Consider the following 18,563-nt stretch of genomic DNA (forward strand, 5'->3'; position numbering starts at 1 on the left):
AACAGGTGGGGGAGAAGTTGCTATCCACTTCTAAGCTCTATTTCAGTCTCACCCATTTACATTTTTTTTTCTACTAATACCTTTTGTTTGATATAAAACACTTCCCAGAAAATACTCAAACCACAAGCAAAGTACATTCCTTGAAAACAGTTAACCAAAAATTGACAAGTTGTATGATCCTGAATGGTAGCACATTTCATTTTTCTAACTTTTGTCAGTTAACAATTGGTTTGTTGCTTACCTCTTGTTAACAGAAAGGAAGGATGTAAGCTCAAATTTTGATAAGAGTGGTATCAGCTTTGCTTATTGAATTTGACCTGAATTCTACTGTCCTTTTATGTTGTCTTTTTAATTAGTTATACTTATTATATAATATATTCTTTTGGTTCTACCTTCACTCTATTTCACACCACTTAAGTCTTCCCATATTTCTCTAATTCTTGTTTGTTGTTTCTCACAGAACAGAGAGATTTGGTGACATTCCTAAACTACATTTTGTTTAGTTTTTTTCCTAATTGTTAGCCTCATCCAGTTTTTTTGTTAGCATAAATAATGAACAGGATCAACCATGAGGATTAAAGGGCTGTCCTCAAGACCAGGAAGATCAGGTCTAAAGTCCCATTTGTGATATATACTGGCTATGGGCAAGTCACTTAATGGCTCAGTGTTCTAGACAACTTTCTAATGCTCCCTTGTAGAGAAGAAGCCAACCTACATTGTAGAGAGTGTTCCCTCATATGGGAGTTGTCTATATCAATGAAATCAGAGATTCAGCAACCATCTAAAAACTGCTGCTATGAATAATTTATACCTATGAATAACTTACTGTCATTATCTCCTTTAGAAGTCTAAACTTGATAGCAGGATCTCTGGGTCAAAAGATATGAAGAATTTAGTAATTTTCTTATGTAATTCCAATTGTGCTCCAGAATGGTTGCACCAATTCACAGCTCTACCAGCAGTGCATTAGAATATCTCATCTTTATTGAAATAATGATAGAAGATATAAATAGCCTCTTAAGTCCTACTCCCAACAAGCCTACAAACAAGCTATTATATTGTAAGCCCGTTGGGTAAGGACGCTTCTTCAACTTTGTATTTCCCATAGGCCATTGCAAAGTATTTTATCTAAACTTGACATTCAGTTGGTTGTCCTTCATTCTTGACGAGGACCACAATGACGTGAGTATGTTGGAGTCGTTACAATGTGTCCGACTATGGCTGATCAGTCCAAAATGAGCTTGGAATGCTCTACCACAGGTGGGTCACAGATTGTCCATATGAGCATTTAGAGTTAACATTCAGTAAATATTTGTTGATTGAATAGATATTGGATATAAATATATTGGAAAGAGTTTGGGATTTGGAGTCAGAAGGCCTGCATCCATGTCCTGACTTGTCATTTATTAGTCATGTGATCTTGTTTATTTGAATCAGTTTTATCATATTTCTTCATCTGCAAAATGAAGATAATAATACTTAGATCAATTATCTTACAGGGTTGCTGTGTGAGGTAATCACTTTTTAAATTATAAAATTTAAATTATAAATAATAAATTAAATTATAAAATCCCACAGTACTATGAGTTGTGATCTATTTTTGTTATTGTTGTTTGTTGTTATTTCCTATCACTTGAAATATAATCCTTCAGAAATTTCAATAAAGGCCTAATAGGGGATTTTATCTCACTTTATTTAGTTTCAATCACAGTATATGTTCAAACAGTTTCCTTCCTCTCCAGGCTGCATTCCAGATTTCCTCTAGCAATACCCTCACCCCCTTTACCCTGTATGGGATCTCCAGGCACATTGTTTCTCCCTCCAATTCAGGTTCCTTTCATGTGCTATCTTCCCTCTGTCCTTGAGGACTTTTGCTGACTTTCTTTCTACTTGTATTTTGTATTCCTAGTGCTTAGCACAATACTTGGCATCTTAATAAATGTTAGTTGACTGCGTGACTGTCACTGAGAAGTGATAGAAATATCAAAAAGGTTGAACCCTAGATTTTGGGGGCTACAAAGTTATACAGCTACATCCATCAAATAGATTCCACAGACCCTTCTAATGGTAAATCAGCTGTACCTGAAGAAATATCAGATTAGAGAAGATATGGCCAAAAAACCCTTTGTAAAAAGTTTTGAGTAGGATCCCCTTCCCTCCCTTACATGTCAAAAAACTATTTTCCCAATCCATATCTTTAACAATCAGCCAACAAGAATTTAATTGAATTCTATGTGCCAGGCACTGTGCTAAGCACCAGAGATACAAAGAAAGGCAAAAGACAGCTCCCACCCTCAAGAAACTGACATTCTAAGCAGGAAAGACTACCCATAAATAACTAGCTATGTGCAAGATTTACATAGAATCTTTTATGTATGACTTGCTATTCTTTTTAAATATATAATAAAGTTATTCAACTTTCTTTTCCCCCCTTTTTTCTTCCCTCCTTCTACCCACCCTAGAGATGGCTATTAGATACAAATATCTGTGTACATATGTACACATATACATATATATACACATATATATATGCTCACATATATGCATAGATATATACATACACACACATATATATACATATATATGTGTGTGTATATATATATATATAAACTGTTCTTTACATACTTCTATTTATCAATTCTTTCTTTGGATGCAGATAGTGTCTTCCTTCCTTTGTAGTTAAATTTGGTATTTATAATACTCAAAATGGGGACAGCTAGGTGGTGTAGTGGATAAAGCACTGGTCCTGGATTCAGGAGGACCTGAGTTCAAAACCAGCCTCAGACACTTGACACTTACTAGCTGTGTGACCCTGGGCAAGTCACTTAACCCTCATTGCCCAGCAAAAAACTAAAACTAAAACTAAAAAAATATAATAGTCAAAATTACTTAGTCACTCAAAGGTGTTCTTAAAACAATACTGCTGTTACCGTATAAAATGTTCTCTTAATTCTGTTCATTTAGCTCTTCATTATTTTGTGCAAGTCTGTCTAAGACATCATTTCTTACAGCTCAGTAGTATTCCATCATGATCATCTACCACAACTTGTTCAGCCATTCCCCAATTGATGGGCATCTTCACGATATCCAGTTCTTTGCCATCACAAAGAGAACTACTATAAACATTTTAGAACATATAGGTTCTTTTTTTGTGAGGCAATTGGGATTAAGTGACTTGCCCAGGGTCACACAGCTAGTAAGTGTCAAGTGTCTGAGGCTGGTTTTGGACTCAGGTCCTCCTGAATCCAGGGCCGGTGCTTTATCCACTGTGCCACCTAGATGCCCCTTCCTTTTTCCCTAATCATCTTTGGAAACAGACCTAGTAATAGTATTGCTGGGTCAAAGGGTATAGGCTGTTTAATAACTCTTTGGGCAAGAAGGTAGGATTTAAACTAAGGAATCCAGGGAAGCAGAGGAGAGGATGAAAAACATTCCAGAGGAATGTGGCACCAAGATCCATTAAGAACTATTTGTGTACACAGTTGATTTCTCTGCTAGAAATAAAGATTAAAAGACTTAAGAAATGGATCTATAGTCTCCAGTTTACTTGAAATAATGGAGTATTCTTTGAGAAATGTAAGATACTTCAAGACAAAAACAGAGAAAAGGTATGGGGAGGCAGGCTAGAATCTAAGGTAGAGAGTAGACGAAAGTGACACAGAGAAGGAGAAGAAGAAAAACCAAGACCCCTGGAATTGTGTAATAAGTTTGAGGATCTTTCCATAGAAAAAAGAAAAAAGGAAGCAAATACCTACAGTCTACAGAATGATGGTGAGGATTGTCTTCAAAAGAGAGAATGTTTGGTATAGGCCATAGGAAGGAGAGACAAATCCTGGAAATTGGAGGCTACATGCTGAGGGGTTCCAACATTAGCTATGTGATCTAGCATGAATCTAGCATGAAAATTAAGGGATATCTTATTTTCCTGGGGAAGTCAAAATATGATAGAGGTACCCAAGGTTTTTCAAACCTGTCAGTCCCTAACTAATTATTATTATTTTTTGAAGGGCAACGAGGGTTAAGTGACTTGCCCAGGGTCACACAGCTAGTAAGTGTCAAATGTCTGAGGCGAGATTTGAACTCACGTGCTCCTGAATCCAAGGTCAGTGTTTTATCCACTGTGCCACCGACCTGCCCACAGTGCCTAACTAATTCTAAGAATTCATCTGGGGGAGATAGATGATAATGCTAGAAGAAATTTCAGAAATATTTCTACGGATTATAGTTGCCATTTTCATCCTTTCTGCCAATCAAAAATTAAGGCTTAGGAAAAAAAGGAGAGTATATCAAATTAAGAACTAGGTTAAAAGGATGGTGTTTTGAAACACATTTGGATTTTCTAGGCCATGGGTTAAAAGAAAAGAACTGTGGGTTATTGGCCAAGAATGGAGGACAACAAATTAGGGTTGGTACAAATACATTTTCCAGAAATCTTGCAAAACTATTCTAGATAGCTTTAAACTAAAAATGGAGGGTGAGGGAGGAACTTCTCATATGCAAATAGTAACCTAGAGAGTAAAAGGTAGAACATAAGGAGAAGAAAAGCAGTGAAGATACCCCAAAATTGAAAGGAGATAATATCCACATCAAGGGACAATATTTATAGCCTCAGGTATCTATATACAGATGTGCAAAGTATGGGCACTAATGAAGGTGAACTAGAGATGTTAATGCAGTAAATTTTATGTCTGGTATCACTGAAATTTAATGGTGTGTGACTTCTGACTGAAATATAGGAATGCAAATGTATATCTTATTCATATTCTAATCAGGAGCTGATTAGATGAAATGGTGATAAAGTAGCTCAGCATATCAAGAAGATGTATTCCAGTATGGAAATCCATGGACCAGAAATGAAAAAAATTGTAGAGAACATCCGAATAGGAACAGAAGGAAAAATCTAAACAACATCGTAGAAGGAATATATTTCAGATTACCTGGTAAGGAAAAAAATGGATAATAACTTCTAGAAGCAGATGATAAAGCTTGAAATGACTCAAGATAGAGTAGTGATGAAGGAATTTCACCAATAAGGACATATGCTGGGTGTTTTTTTTCTCTGCTAAAAGCAGTAACTAAGAAATTGTTATCTTGCCTTGTGGATAATTTTATACGCCAGAAGGTAAAGGAAGAAATAAAGGAAACTGCTATTCTTGGTCTGATTCTAAGCAATAAGAGGAAAATGGTTACAATTGTAAAACTGACAAGGGTGTCAGGAGAAAGCAACTGCAATTCAATTTGATCAACAAGACTACAAACATTTTTACAGATCTGCTATGTGCAATAGTCTAGCTTATGGGGATACAAAGATGAAAAAAAGACTTAATTCTGGTCCTTAAGGTTTCCTTTCTATTTTTTGTTGAGTCGTTTCAGTCCTGTCCAACTCTTCATCACCCCAATTTGGGTTTTCTTGGCAAAGATACTGAATTGGTTTGCCATTTTCTTCTCCAGCTCATTTTATAGATGAGGAAACTGAGGCAGGCAGGGTTAAGTGACTTGCTCAGGGTCTTCTTTTCTATATGAGGAGATAAATGTGCTTTGGCATCTTGACACTCTGATAATATAGTTCTTAACACTTCTCCCCCACCTTTTTATTTTTTTACTAATGAGGAAACTGAGGCTTATAGAGGTTTAATGTTTTGCTCATGATCTCCCTGCTAAGTTTCTGACAAGGGAATTGAAACCAGATCTTCCTGACTCCAAGCCCAACACTCTCTCTTTTACACAATGCTTGCTCTGACTTTCTGTAAAACATTCTTCTAGACTTTCAAAATATTTTTATCTCCTTTCTGAACACCTTTCTTGGGGAGGAGGGCGCAGTTTCTTTATGGGTTAGGAATAATAGGATTTAGAAATGTCATCTGGCCCAGTTCTCTTTTTTTACAGAGGAACAAATTGAGAACCAGAGATTAAATAATTTGTCCAAAAGTACATACTATAGATAGTAAGGGGCAAAAGGAAATTTGAACCTAGGTCCTTTGATTGCAAATTCAACTCTTTCCAATGTTCCAACCTGCTTCTTTTGCATCGCTGACTAATTTTCTCCATAAACAATATTTTGTGTACAAAATACCATAGAGACAGTCTTTTAAAGAATAATCAGGCTTACAGAGTGTTTTATTGAACATTGCCCAATTGCTGGATTTCTTGGGATTAAGTTATAGCACTACAAATTGGTACCTGGGAAGAATACTTTAGAAAAATTAAGCCCTATTTAAATCTATTTGCATTATTTGGGGGGGCAGGGCAATTGGGGTTAAGTGACTTGCCCAGGTCACACAGCTAGTAAGTGTCAAGTGTCTGAGGCAGGATTTGAACTCAGGTCCTCCTGAACCCAAGTCTGGTGCTTTATCCACTGTGCCACCTAGCTGCCCCCTGTATTATTTTTTAATGAAATACTTCAGAATTGTCTCCTATTCTCCTTACCTTTTCTCCAGTTACATCCCTGATTCTAATCCCCACTATTTCCTGATGTATAGTTAAAAGCCTGGTGCTGTAGCTTCCTTGCTTCCCGGCTTTGCACCTTCTTCCTATCAGTATCTCATTAAATCCTTTAAGTTGCTCCTGAAAACATATATAAAGGTCACCAAAAAAAAACTTCAACCTCCTAGTATTCTCTTGCTTATTATTCAGTGTTCAGAATTCAAGCAGTAAGGAAGAAGGAAATTTCTTTATATCTTGCCTTATTTCAAGAAATTTTGCCAAGAAGAGATGGAGTGGAGCTATAACTCTACATAACACCAAAAAAGTAGAAGTAAAAACTCAATTCTGTGAGCATAGGTTACTGTACTGTTGAAGGTTAATGGTGTTTGGATCCCACACAGTTTAGTTTATCATTTGAGATTAAGTCCATCATGGATATAATGTTCTCCAGTGAAATGCTTTATTACATTATATGGTGTGGCAGATGCTGTGCAAAGGATGTAGAAAACTGAGCCATTCATTAGCATTTGAAATATGTGTACCTAGAGGTAGAAATTAGTTGCCAGGTTACAGCATTATTACCTGATTACAACACCTCTTAGCATAATGGGGCCAGGAAGGTAGTAAATCAGAAAGAGAATTGTCTTTTAAAAAAAAAGCATCTAGTATTATATAAAACTTTAACCTGAGGCTCTCTAAGTATATTATGAGTAAGTTACACTCCTCAAAACGGATAGTTTCGTTATCTTGATATATCTAGTCATAATTGTGATATATCTAGTCATAATCTGTGTCATAATTGTCCCAGAAATCCCACTTCATCAAATACCCCACTGGAGTATCTTCTCTTGGTTATACCACAAGTATCTCCAACTCAACATGTCAGTCAACAGTCAACTAGAATTTATTAAGCACCTACTCTGTACCAAAGATTGTGCTAAGCATGTCCACCCTTGAAAACTCCACTTTTCTTTCTCTCAATCTCCCAGGTTTATAACTCTGGAGTCATTCTTAGCTCTTCCTTCTCCAGCACCCCCTCCCCCAAGCCAACCAGCCACCAAGTCTTGTTGCTTTTACCTCTTCAATGCCTCTTTCATCTGTCTTCTGTCCACTGACACAATAAAAAATAAAGATATAAATATACATATGTACATATATTTGTGTGTATTTAAATTTATCATATTTCATTTCCAATTTTTACACTCTCATTTACAAAATATTTATCTTAATTTCTGATCATTCTATTACTGACTATAGCTCTTAATAGAAGCCCTAATAATAGCTCTCTCCATCAAATGATCTGCAAATAAAAACTTAAATGTAGCTCCTATTTTAAGAATCCCTGATAAAACCTTTTATAATGTAAATAATCACTTTCTAATTTATCTGCTTTAGAAGGCTGGATTTTAATAAGTTGATTTTCTTTAAGTGAACAACATATGTACTCTGTAACCATATATAGTAATAACTTCCCTAACCTTCACAGAGACAGCTTTTTAGAAGCTCTCCATTCATTTAAAAATTAATTCATTTAAATCATTTCAGATAAGTTAATAGTCATTGGTAATGTTTCTCTGAAGCACTACACAAGAAATGAAACTAGAATGGTAGGACTTTTTACACTCTAGAGCCCTGGTGCTGCGCCTTCTGTCTCCTTCTTGGCAAGGGAAATCTCTAGGATGGGTCTTGTGGGCAGAGCCTTCCCAGTTCCCCTTCACTGTTCAGCTTGATGTGGGATGGATTTAGGGTCAAATTGATTGAGAGTCATCCCAAAAGAATTACAAGACTCAGTGACTCAGTTTCCAAAGTTTTATTGCAATTTAAGAAGCTAAAATTAGCCTCAGGTGCGCTGCGGGTCCCTCTTCGCCCCCAGCCCATGCCTATTTATTAAGGTTGTGCCTCAGGCATACCCCGGTTTCTCTGCCCAGCCCCTGGTTCCAGGCATGCTGGCACAGGGGCTTAGTGCCCCAGCCAGCCTTAGGCACAGCCCTAGGGGTGCCTGCGAATTAGCTTGGTGTGCATGGGCACAGCTCAGCCCTAGCTAGGATCATGTGAGAGAAAAGGGTTTTTTAAAAAGCAGCGGGCAGTGGGAAGCTAGGTGGTGCAGTGGTTAAGCACCGGCCCTGGATTCAGGAGGACCTGAGTTCAAATCCGGCCTCAGACACTTGACACTTATTAGTTGTGTGACCCTGGGCAAGTCACTTAACCCCCATTGCTCTGCAAAAAAAAAAAAAAAAAGGCAGCAGGAGTAGTGAGAGGGGGCTCGGTAGGAGGAGTGAAGAAGGAGCTACAGGGAGGACTGAGAAAGGAGACACAGGGAGATGCTATGGAGACGGAGGAGATGAGAAAGTGCAAGCAGTGAGCTAGAGAGAGGGAGGCAAACCAGTTTGAGTGAGGCGTGGCTGCAGGGGCCAGACACACCCACAGAAGAAGATTTCACAGCAGCAGGGAGAAAGTTAAATGCAGTCAGGTAGTATTGTCCTATTTTTCTTTATCCTTATCTCTAAGTTTATTCTTATCAATAAACCCTGGTTTGTGTTAAATTGAAAAGAGGCTTTTTAAATCTTGTTTCTTGTTGGTCTGGGGGAGGCAGTGGAGGAGGGGGAGCCTCCCAATTGGCTCTTCCCATATTAAATTAAAAGCTTACAGATAGCCAACTAATTTGAGCTATAGAAATTTTATAACAATACTGTGAGTGAACACAGGGAGAGAACCAGAAAAGTGGAAAGGTATCTCTCAAATAGTGAAAGAAAAGATTGTTATATTTATAGTATGGATAAATTGATTATCAGTCTCATAATAATCTCCACCTTGGGGAAGTACAGGGGAGGGCCCATCCTAATTTGGAGTTCCTGGGGTCCCAAGCCAACCACCAAGGTGGATACCTTTCTCCATGGAGGTGTGCTCCTGGGGTTTACACGTCATAAGGTGAACCTGGGGACAAATTTGGCCTTTTCTACACATCACCCCTCGATTCCCATGTCTAGTTTCAAAATATTTTCATTTATCAGTTTGAATTTCTATGCCCTGTCTGTGTATCATTGCTATAGTTAAGGTCTCTATGACCTGCCTCTTTATGTTCTTGTTATGGGTGCTGATTAATGTGGGCAAGGAGAACCTAGGCCCTGACTTGTATTAATGAAGACTCAAGTCTTAAGTTATCCATTAACTGGGGTCTGAATCCCTTTTAAAGCTCATATCTAAATTAGAGCTTGGGTCTCAGGTTTTTCTTTTAACCTCTTTTTTTGCCTCCCACATCAAGCTGAAGAGCCTTTCCTTCCTTCCTAGGTCCCCTGATGCTGTCTTCTCTTCAGCTGTGGGCCCAGAATAATGCTGAAGGGCTGATGGTGGGAGCCCTGAATCTGTGGGCATCAAAGCCTGGCCGGGGGTAGGGGGGAGGCCAGTAAGATGCCAGGCAGCTGGGGCCCTTCTTCTCCCAAACCACTGGTATGCTATTCTAAGGTTCCCACAATTGCTAGGAATATTGATAGTGAAAAATTACCTTTCTGGAATCTAAAATTTGCCCACAAATTCAATACTTTTTTGGTGATTTTAACCTTCCACAAGACAAAATTTTTAAAGGAAAAGATCAGAATAAATGTTGGCTTGGTACCTTTTGAGATAATGATCAAATTCAACAGATTAAGCAAACTGACAAAAGCCTGTGCTGTGATAAGAAATATTCTAAAGAAATTGAAGGCAGAACTCATGGAAGTTAGTGGAGATAAAACTAAAATCAGAATATCTCCAAGCAAACCCCTCCCAGAAGTAACAGATAAATATAAAGTAAAAAACAGAACCATCTATGTTAAAGGTTTTCCAGTAGATACAATCTTGATGGCAAAAGAATGGTTAGAAAGTAAGTCAGGTACAAAATATTCAAATGAGGAGAACATTACACAAGACATTTAAGGGATCAATATTTGCTGTGTTTGATAGTGTTGAGACTGTCAAGAAATTTATAGAAACCCCTGGACAAAAAATATAAAGATATAGACCTGCTGATACTCTTTAAGAAAGATAACTTTGCAAACAAAATAGCAAAAAAAAAAGTAGAAGCTGAAGCAAATGCTAAACAAGTACAAGAAGAAAAGCAGAAGATACTGGATTTGAAATCCCTACATGAAAAGATTGGATGCGTGCTAAAATTTTCTGATGATTTAGATGATCAAACCTATAAGGAAGATCTTTACACACTTTTCTCTTATCATGGAGAAAATAAAATGAATAGACCATCACAGGAGCAACCAATAATCCTATTTAAAGAAAAGGCAAAAGAAGCACTGGGCAAAGCTAATGAAGTAAATGATGGAAACAAAATTAAGACAAAGATGTAACATGGGAATTGTTAGAAGAGACAAAGAAAGAAACTTTGAAAAAAAATCATGAAGGATTCACAGGAATTCCTAAATAAGTTGAATTCAAAAGGTCAGATAATTTGAAGAAAAAGGAAGATGTGATAAAGCTGCCCAGAGTATACCCAATAAAGGAAAAATACAATTTCTGGGCTACTAAGTGGTGCAGTGGATAGAGTGCCAGGCATGAAGTCAGGAAGACTCATCTCCTGAGTTCAAATCTGGTTTCAGTCACTTACTAGCTATGTGACCCTGGGCAAGTCACTGAACCCTGTTTGTCCCAATTTCTTCATCTGTAAAATGAGCTGGAGAAGGAAATGGCAAAACCACTCCAGTTTCTTTGCCAAGAAAACCCCAAATGGGGTCATGAGGAGTCAGACATGACTGAAAATAACTGAATCACAACAATTCTAGGGCAAGAAAGCAAAAATCGATAATGATGAAGAGTGGGAAAATGGTGTTTCTGGAGGATACTTTAAAAGGGAAGGAGAAGAACCTGAAAAAAGAAGAACCTGAAGTAAAACAACTAAAAACAGAAACTGGAGCTGGAACTGTACTGGAAGCATCCACAAATGAAATGTATTCTATGCAAAAGGCAAGAAACAAAGTACAATGCAATAATAATTTGAAATTCCTTTTAACAACTCTCATTAATGAGTATTCCTTCCAAACGTGTGACATACCTCTTGCATCCCTCATTTGGGTTGATTCTTCCTATGAATCCTTCATAGTTGACCTACCCAATACCCTCAGGTATCCTGAGTTTAAGAGGATGATTTCAGAGCCTAACTCAATCTTTCTTGCTCATTCCCCAACATTTAGCAATAACCAATGGATTAGGAGTGTTACTACTCTACCGCTAAAAAAAAAAAAAAGTGAAAGTAATGCCCAGTGTATCGTTTACCAATTCAAGTGGAATTTGTTAAAGGACATAACCCAGCCATCCAGATCCCCAAATAATGGAGAAAGGTTCTGGAACATGACTGCCCCCACTGTTTTCCCAGGACTTGTCAGGAAGTTCCATTTCCTATTAGCTCCCATGGTGAGGGAAGATAGATAAGCAGCAAACCATCAGCAACCTTAATTTCTGGAAGGAATTCATCTTCAAAAAAGGGTGATTTTTGCTTATATGGAAAAAATTCTTGCTTTAGACATCTAAATCTGGCCTCAAAGATTTAAGAAGTGTTGATTGGCCAGGTATACATGACTAAGATTTTGAACAGTCTTTTTGAATTCATAATGTCTTTTGGCCAACTTGGGTTTAACATACATTCAATGCCCTCAATGGCCTTACACAAAAGTGACTATTATCTAGATAAGAGGCATGTGGGGATTTGGAGGAAGTCAGGGGGTGGAGCCAAGATGGCAAAGGAAAGGCAGTAAGTAACCTCTTGGAGCGCCCCACACGATCATGCCAAAAATCTCCAAATAATGCCATAAGACAATTCCTGGAGGAGCAGAACCCACAAAAGGATGGGGTGTGATCATTTTCCAGCCAAAGATGGCTTAGAAGGTTGGCAGGAAAGGTCTGCAGTGCTAGGGTGGGAGTGGAGCCCAGCCCCGTGGTGACAACAACACAGATCTAGCCCTAGGCAAGCCGATCCAGAGAAAGAGACCGCTGTAGCCTCTGAATCAGGTACAGCTGCAGCTTCTTCTGGAACTAACCTCATGGTCTGGTGAGAGGGCTGAACAGTTGGCCAGGGGAAGATTATAGGGGACTCTGTTGACTCTGAGGCGGAACTCGGTTATCTTGCCCATGCTGGGAACCAGGAAGCAGTCTTGAGTAGCAGGTGCAGGAGGGGAAGGGGCACAGGTCCACCAGAGCTAGCAACCACAGTGAAACAGAATTTTGTTTCTGGGTTAAAGAGCAAGCAAGCCTAGGGCTATTTACAGACCAGGCAAGTAAATAACCTGCCTCTCCTTAAATCATACCACCTTGGACCCCATGAAGCTTGGGACAGTGCATCCTGGAAGCAGTGCCTCACTTTACGAAGAAGCTAAAAGTCAAGAAATAGGCTTGAAAAATGATCAGAGAGAAAAGATGCAGATCATAGAAAGTTTCTTTGGTGACAAGGAAGATCAAAATACACCCTCAGAAGAAGATAACAAAGTCAAAGCTACTACATCCAAATCTTCCAAGAAAAATATGAATTGGTCTCAGGCCATAGAAGCACTCAAAAAGGACTTTGAAGACAAAGTAAGAGAAGCAGAGGGGGAAAATGATGGTGATGCAGAAAAGTCATGAAGAAAAAGTCAACAGATTGAAAAACCAAATGGAAAAGGTCTCTGAAGAAAATAATTGCTTAAGAATTAGGATTGAACAAATGGAAGCTAATGACTTTATGAGAAACCAAGACACAATAAAGCAAATCCAAATGAATGAAAAAATAGAGGGCAATGTGAAATATCACCTTGGAAAAATGGCTGACCTGGAAAATAGATCAAGGAGAAATAATTAGAAAATTATTGGACTACCTGAAAACCATGATCAAAAAAAGAGCTTATATGCATTCCCTTTGACCCAGAAATACCACTATTAGGTCTTTTCCCCAAAGAGATCATAAAAAAGGGAAAAGGACAGACATGTACAAAATTATTTATAGCTGCTCTTTTTGTGGTGGCAAGGAATTGGAAATTGAGGGGATGCCCAGAAATTGGGGAATGGCTGAACAAGTTGTGGCATATTAATGTAATGGAATACTATTGTGCTGTAAGAAACAATGAGCAGGCAGATTTCAGAGAAACCTGGAAGGACTTACATGAACTGATGCTGACTGAGAGGTGCAGAACCAGGAGTAACAGTAACAGCAACATTGTGTGTTGATCAACTGTGACAGACTTGATTCTTCTCAGCAATACAATGGTCTAAGATAGTTCCAAAGGACTCATGATGAAAAATGCTCTTCAAATCCATAAAAAAGAACTGTGGCATCTAGATGCAGATTGTACCATACTATTTCTATTTTTTTCTTTTTTGAGGTTTTTCCCTTTTACTCTGATTCTTCTTTCACAGCATAACTAATGCAGAAATATGTTTAGTGTGTTTGTGCATATATAACCTATATAAGATTGCTTGCTGTCTTGGGGAGGGGGCAGTGAGAAGAGGGAGGGAGAAAAATTTGAAACTGTAAATCTTATAAAAACAAATGTCGAAAACTATCTCTACATGTAACTAGAAAATAATAAAAATACTTTTATGATTAAAAAAAGAGCTTAGGGGCAGCTAGATGGTGCAGTGGATAGAGCACCGGCCCTGGAGTCAGGAGTACCTGAGTTCAAATCTGGCCTCAGACACTTGATACTTAACTAGCTGTGTGACCCTGGGCAAGTCACTTAACCCCAATTGCCTCACTAAAAAAAAAAAAAAAAAAGAGCTTAGACATCATCTTCCAAGAGAATATCAGGGAAAATTGCCCTGATATCCTAGAAGCAGAAGGTAAAATAGAAATTGAAAGAATCCACCAATCACCTCCAAAAAGAGATCCCAAAATGAAAACTCCCAGGAATATTACAGCCAAATTCCATAGCTCCCAGGTCAAGGAGAAAATATTGCCAGAAAGAAACAATTCAAGTATTATGGAAACAAAGTCAGGATAACATAACATCTGGCAGCTTCTACATTAAAGGACCTGAGGGCATGGAATATGATATTCTGAAGGGCAAAGGAATTAGGATTACAACTCAAAATCACCTACCCAGAAAAACTGATTATAATCTTTTGGGGAAAAAGTGGAATTTCAATGAAAAAAAGGACTTTCAGGAATTCCTGATGAAGAGACCTGAACTGAATAGAAAATTTGACTTTCAATACAAGACTCTAGAGAAGCATAAAAAGGTAAACAGGGAAAAGACATGAGGGATGTTAAAAGGTTAAACTGTTTACATTCCTACAAGGAAAGATGATACTTCTAACTCATAAGAACTTTCTCAGTAGCAGGGAAGCTGAAAGGAATAAATTTAGACAGAGGGCACAGGTGGGAATTGATTATGAAGGCATAATATCTGTAAAGCATTTATTTTTTGTTTATTTTTTTTGTGGGGTGGTCAGGGTTGGGTGGCATACCTAGGGTGGGGAATGCCATATGTCTGAGGCTGGTTTTAGGATCAGGTCCTCTTGGGTCCAGGGAGGGTGCTTTGTCCACTGTGTCACCTAGCTGCCCCATGATGACATCTTTTTTTTTAAGTGAGGCAATTGGGGTTAAGTGACTTGCCCAGGGTCACACAGTAAGTGTTAAGTGTCTGAGGCTGGATTTGAACTCAGGTACTCCTGACTCCAGGGCCAGTGCTCTATCCACTGCACCACCTAGCCGCTCCTCCATGAGGACATCTTTAAAATAGAATTAAGGGGTGAGAGTATTGCACTGGGAGAAAGGAAAAAGGAGAGGTGGAATGGGGTAAATTATCTCACATAAAAGAAGCAAGAAAAGGTTAATGGAGTGGAGGGGAAGATAGGGGAGGAGCAGGGGAATGAATGAGCCTCACTCTCATCATATTTGGCTCAAGGTGGGGATAACATGCACACTCAAGTGGGTATAGTAATCTATCTTGTCTTGAGGGGAGGGGGATAAGGGGGGAGGGATGAAGGAAGGGAGGGCAGATTGGGGGAGGGGCAGTCAGAAGCAAAACACTTTTGAGGAGGGATAGGGTGAAAGAAGATAGAAAATAGAGTAAATATCATGGAGAGTGAATAGGATGGAGGGAAACACAGTTAGCAATAGTAACTGGGGAAAAATTTGAAGCAGAGGCAAGAGCAATGTAAGATGAAGATGAGGATGAGGATGAGAACAATGATAACGATGATGGTACTTTACTGGGCTATTGTGAAGAAGTATATTTACAAATGTTAGCTGTTATTGTTGTTGCAATAATCAACCTCATGGGTGTTTTGTTAGGAAATCTCCCTTTAAAGTACTATATAATGTTGTTTACTATAAAAAGAAAAAAGATGAGTAGGATGCTATTGGAAAAACCTGGAAAGACTTACATGAGTTGATGCAAAGTGAAATGTACTGTATACAAAATAACAGTAATATTGTAAGATGATCTACTTTGAATGACAGTTATTTTCAGCAATGCAATGATCCAAGACAACTCTGAAGGACTTATGAAAAATGCAATCCATCTACAGAGAAAGAACTGATGGTATCTGAATACAGATGGAAGTATATTTTGCTGTTGTTGTTTAGTTCCTTTTTCTAAAGTGTTTTTTTGGTAAGCTATGTTTTGCACAACTGCACATGTATAACTTATATTGAATTGTTTGAGTTCTTAAGGTGGAGATAGGGAGGAAGGATGAGAATTTGGAACACAAAGTTTTTAAAATTGATGGTACAATTTGTTTTTACATGAAAGGTGGGGTAAAATTCTAAATAAATAGATAGATAGATAGATAAGAGGCATGTAATAGTAGCTTTTTCAATAGTGGGAAAGAACTGAAATTAAGGGCATACTCATTAGTTGTAAAATGGTTAACTATTGGTATATGAATGTAATGGGTTTCTACTGTGCTTTGAAATGATAAAAGGGAAAGTTTCAGGTAAACCTGGGAAGACTTTTAAGAATTGATTCAGAGTGAAATGTACAGAACCAAAACTGTGAATTTGTTTTATTTGACTATGTATATTTGTTACAAGGGCTTTGTTTTTATTTTTTCTTTTTAAATGGATGTAGAGGGCAGCTAGGTGGCACAGTGGGTAGAGCACTGGCCCTGGAGTCAGGAGTACCTGAGTTCAAATCCAGCCTCAGACACTTAACACTTACTAGCTGTGTGACCCAGGGCAAGTCATTTAACCCCAATTGCCTCACTAAAAAAAAATTCATAAAATAGATGTAGAAGAGGGAGAGAAAATAAAATTTTAATTAAAATAAATTAAATTAAAATGAAATAAATAAAGAGCTTGATCAATGACCAAAAAAAGATGGCCTATGCACAAACTTTGGTAATAAAATGAGTTAAAGTGATGGTCACAGCCTCTGACAGAAGTGTTCATAACATTTTTCCCTTTGTATTCTACAGATGAATGCTAACCCAGATTCTATAGGGGTAGAAGAGGATAAACTTCTAAAGCTCAAAGATCCCAATAGTGGGAGAAAGGCCTTAATTATTAACACAGCTAAGTATCAATATGTCCATTTTTGTATGTATTATTTACCAATCAATGTGATTTCATTTATATTCTCCAGATGAAAAATGGAACTTTCAGTTATAAATTTCTAAGAAGTAAATATATCCTCATAGAAAACCAAAACTAGGCATTATGAAATGAATTGCAGCAGTCATATTTTAATGGACCCTACAATAAATTTGTAGTTGGAAAGACATTGGATTGGCCTCATCCTTCAGAATACATACAATATAGAGAGATGTAGCTTTGGGAAACTGCAAAAAAATTTTTAATGATCCCAAGCCTCTTCCTGAAACAAAGTTCCATCTTTTTTTAAACACTAATATTCTTCCAGTGATCTCTAGGGTTATGAGTCATGGAACATTAGGATCTCTAAATAATTCCATTTGAGGATCACCCAAAAGTCAATGGGGAGGTGTGCAGTGGGTGTGAGCAAGCTGTAACATATTACTACCAAAGGATTTGAAGGACAAGCAATATTTAAGTATGTCAACAAAGAAATTTTTTTAACATTTTGAAAAATGTTCAAACTGAATTGAAAATTGAATTGAAATTGGATTGTAAATTGAAAAAGATGGACTAGCCATGTGTTGAAAGTGGAGTATAACCAATGGAGAGCCTACAGACTCCACTGGTGTCTGTAATGTCAAGGGACCTGTAGGATGGCTCTTAGCAAATTAGACTGACCCCTTGTGATGAATTTATAGAAGGAAATGTACAAAACTTAAGATGAACAGAAGAAATGGATGGGTCGTAATCTGCTACACTGGAGGAGAATATCCACATTTAGTGAGATTCCATATCCATTTGAGTATTTGATTTAAGATCTCTAACAGATCTTATTAGCATAGTTTATACGTAGACCCCCAAGGCCATAGGCATTACTGCTAGCTCTCTTCTTGGATTGTCCTCAGTCAATTACTAGTCATCTACAGATAGTCTATATGGTATTTCCACCTCTGTTGTCCTGAGCCCTGTCTCTTCTCTCTCTCATGGTGACTTCATCACCCCTATGGTTTTCATTAGCATCTCTATGCATATGACTTATAGAATTATATATCCTATGCCAGACTTTCTCCTGAGTTCCAATCCCTTATCACTAACTTCCTCCTGGACATTTCAAACGGGATGGTCCAGAGGCATCTCAGACTCTAATGTCTCAAACTGAAATCATTATCTTCCCACCTACCCTAAACTTGCCCTTCTACCATACTGCCCCACATCTTTTGAGGGAACCACCTTTCTATTGTCCCAGGTTCATGAACTCAGCATCATTATCCACCTCCTTGCAAGTATATAATCAATGGCCAACTCTTGGCATTTCTGCCTCTAAAATGTCTATCATATCTATCCCTTCCTCTTTGCTCACTCTATCCCACTTTAGTTCCAGCCCTCATCACCCCTGGACTCCTAATTGGTTTCCTTGGATCAAATCTCTCTCCATTCCACTCTATCCTTCAATTTGCTACCTATGACCAAGAGCCCATCATTCCTATATTTTAAGTCATGGCACAGAAGTCCGAATTTTGTTCTCATTGGTCATTTTACTTGGCTGTTCACTTCTCCAATTCAACCTTCACCTCTGAGGCCCCTTCCTTTCAATCAGAAACAATGATGGAAATACCACCTTGCAACTAAGAGCTCTTGTTTCTTGTCCAGG

The 18,563-nt window shown here is 38.0% G+C and overlaps 1 pseudogene; it reads left to right on the forward strand.

Annotated features, from left to right (window-relative positions):
* The first annotated feature begins 1,217 nt into the window (after nt 1-1,217).
* Nucleotides 1,218-16,798, forward strand: LOC122747960 (annotated as a pseudogene).
* Nucleotides 16,799-18,563: the final 1,765 nt, after the last annotated feature.

The sequence above is a fragment of the Dromiciops gliroides genome, chromosome 1 (assembly GCF_019393635.1).
Source record: "Dromiciops gliroides isolate mDroGli1 chromosome 1, mDroGli1.pri, whole genome shotgun sequence".
Classification (NCBI taxonomy): domain Eukaryota; kingdom Metazoa; phylum Chordata; class Mammalia; order Microbiotheria; family Microbiotheriidae; genus Dromiciops; species Dromiciops gliroides.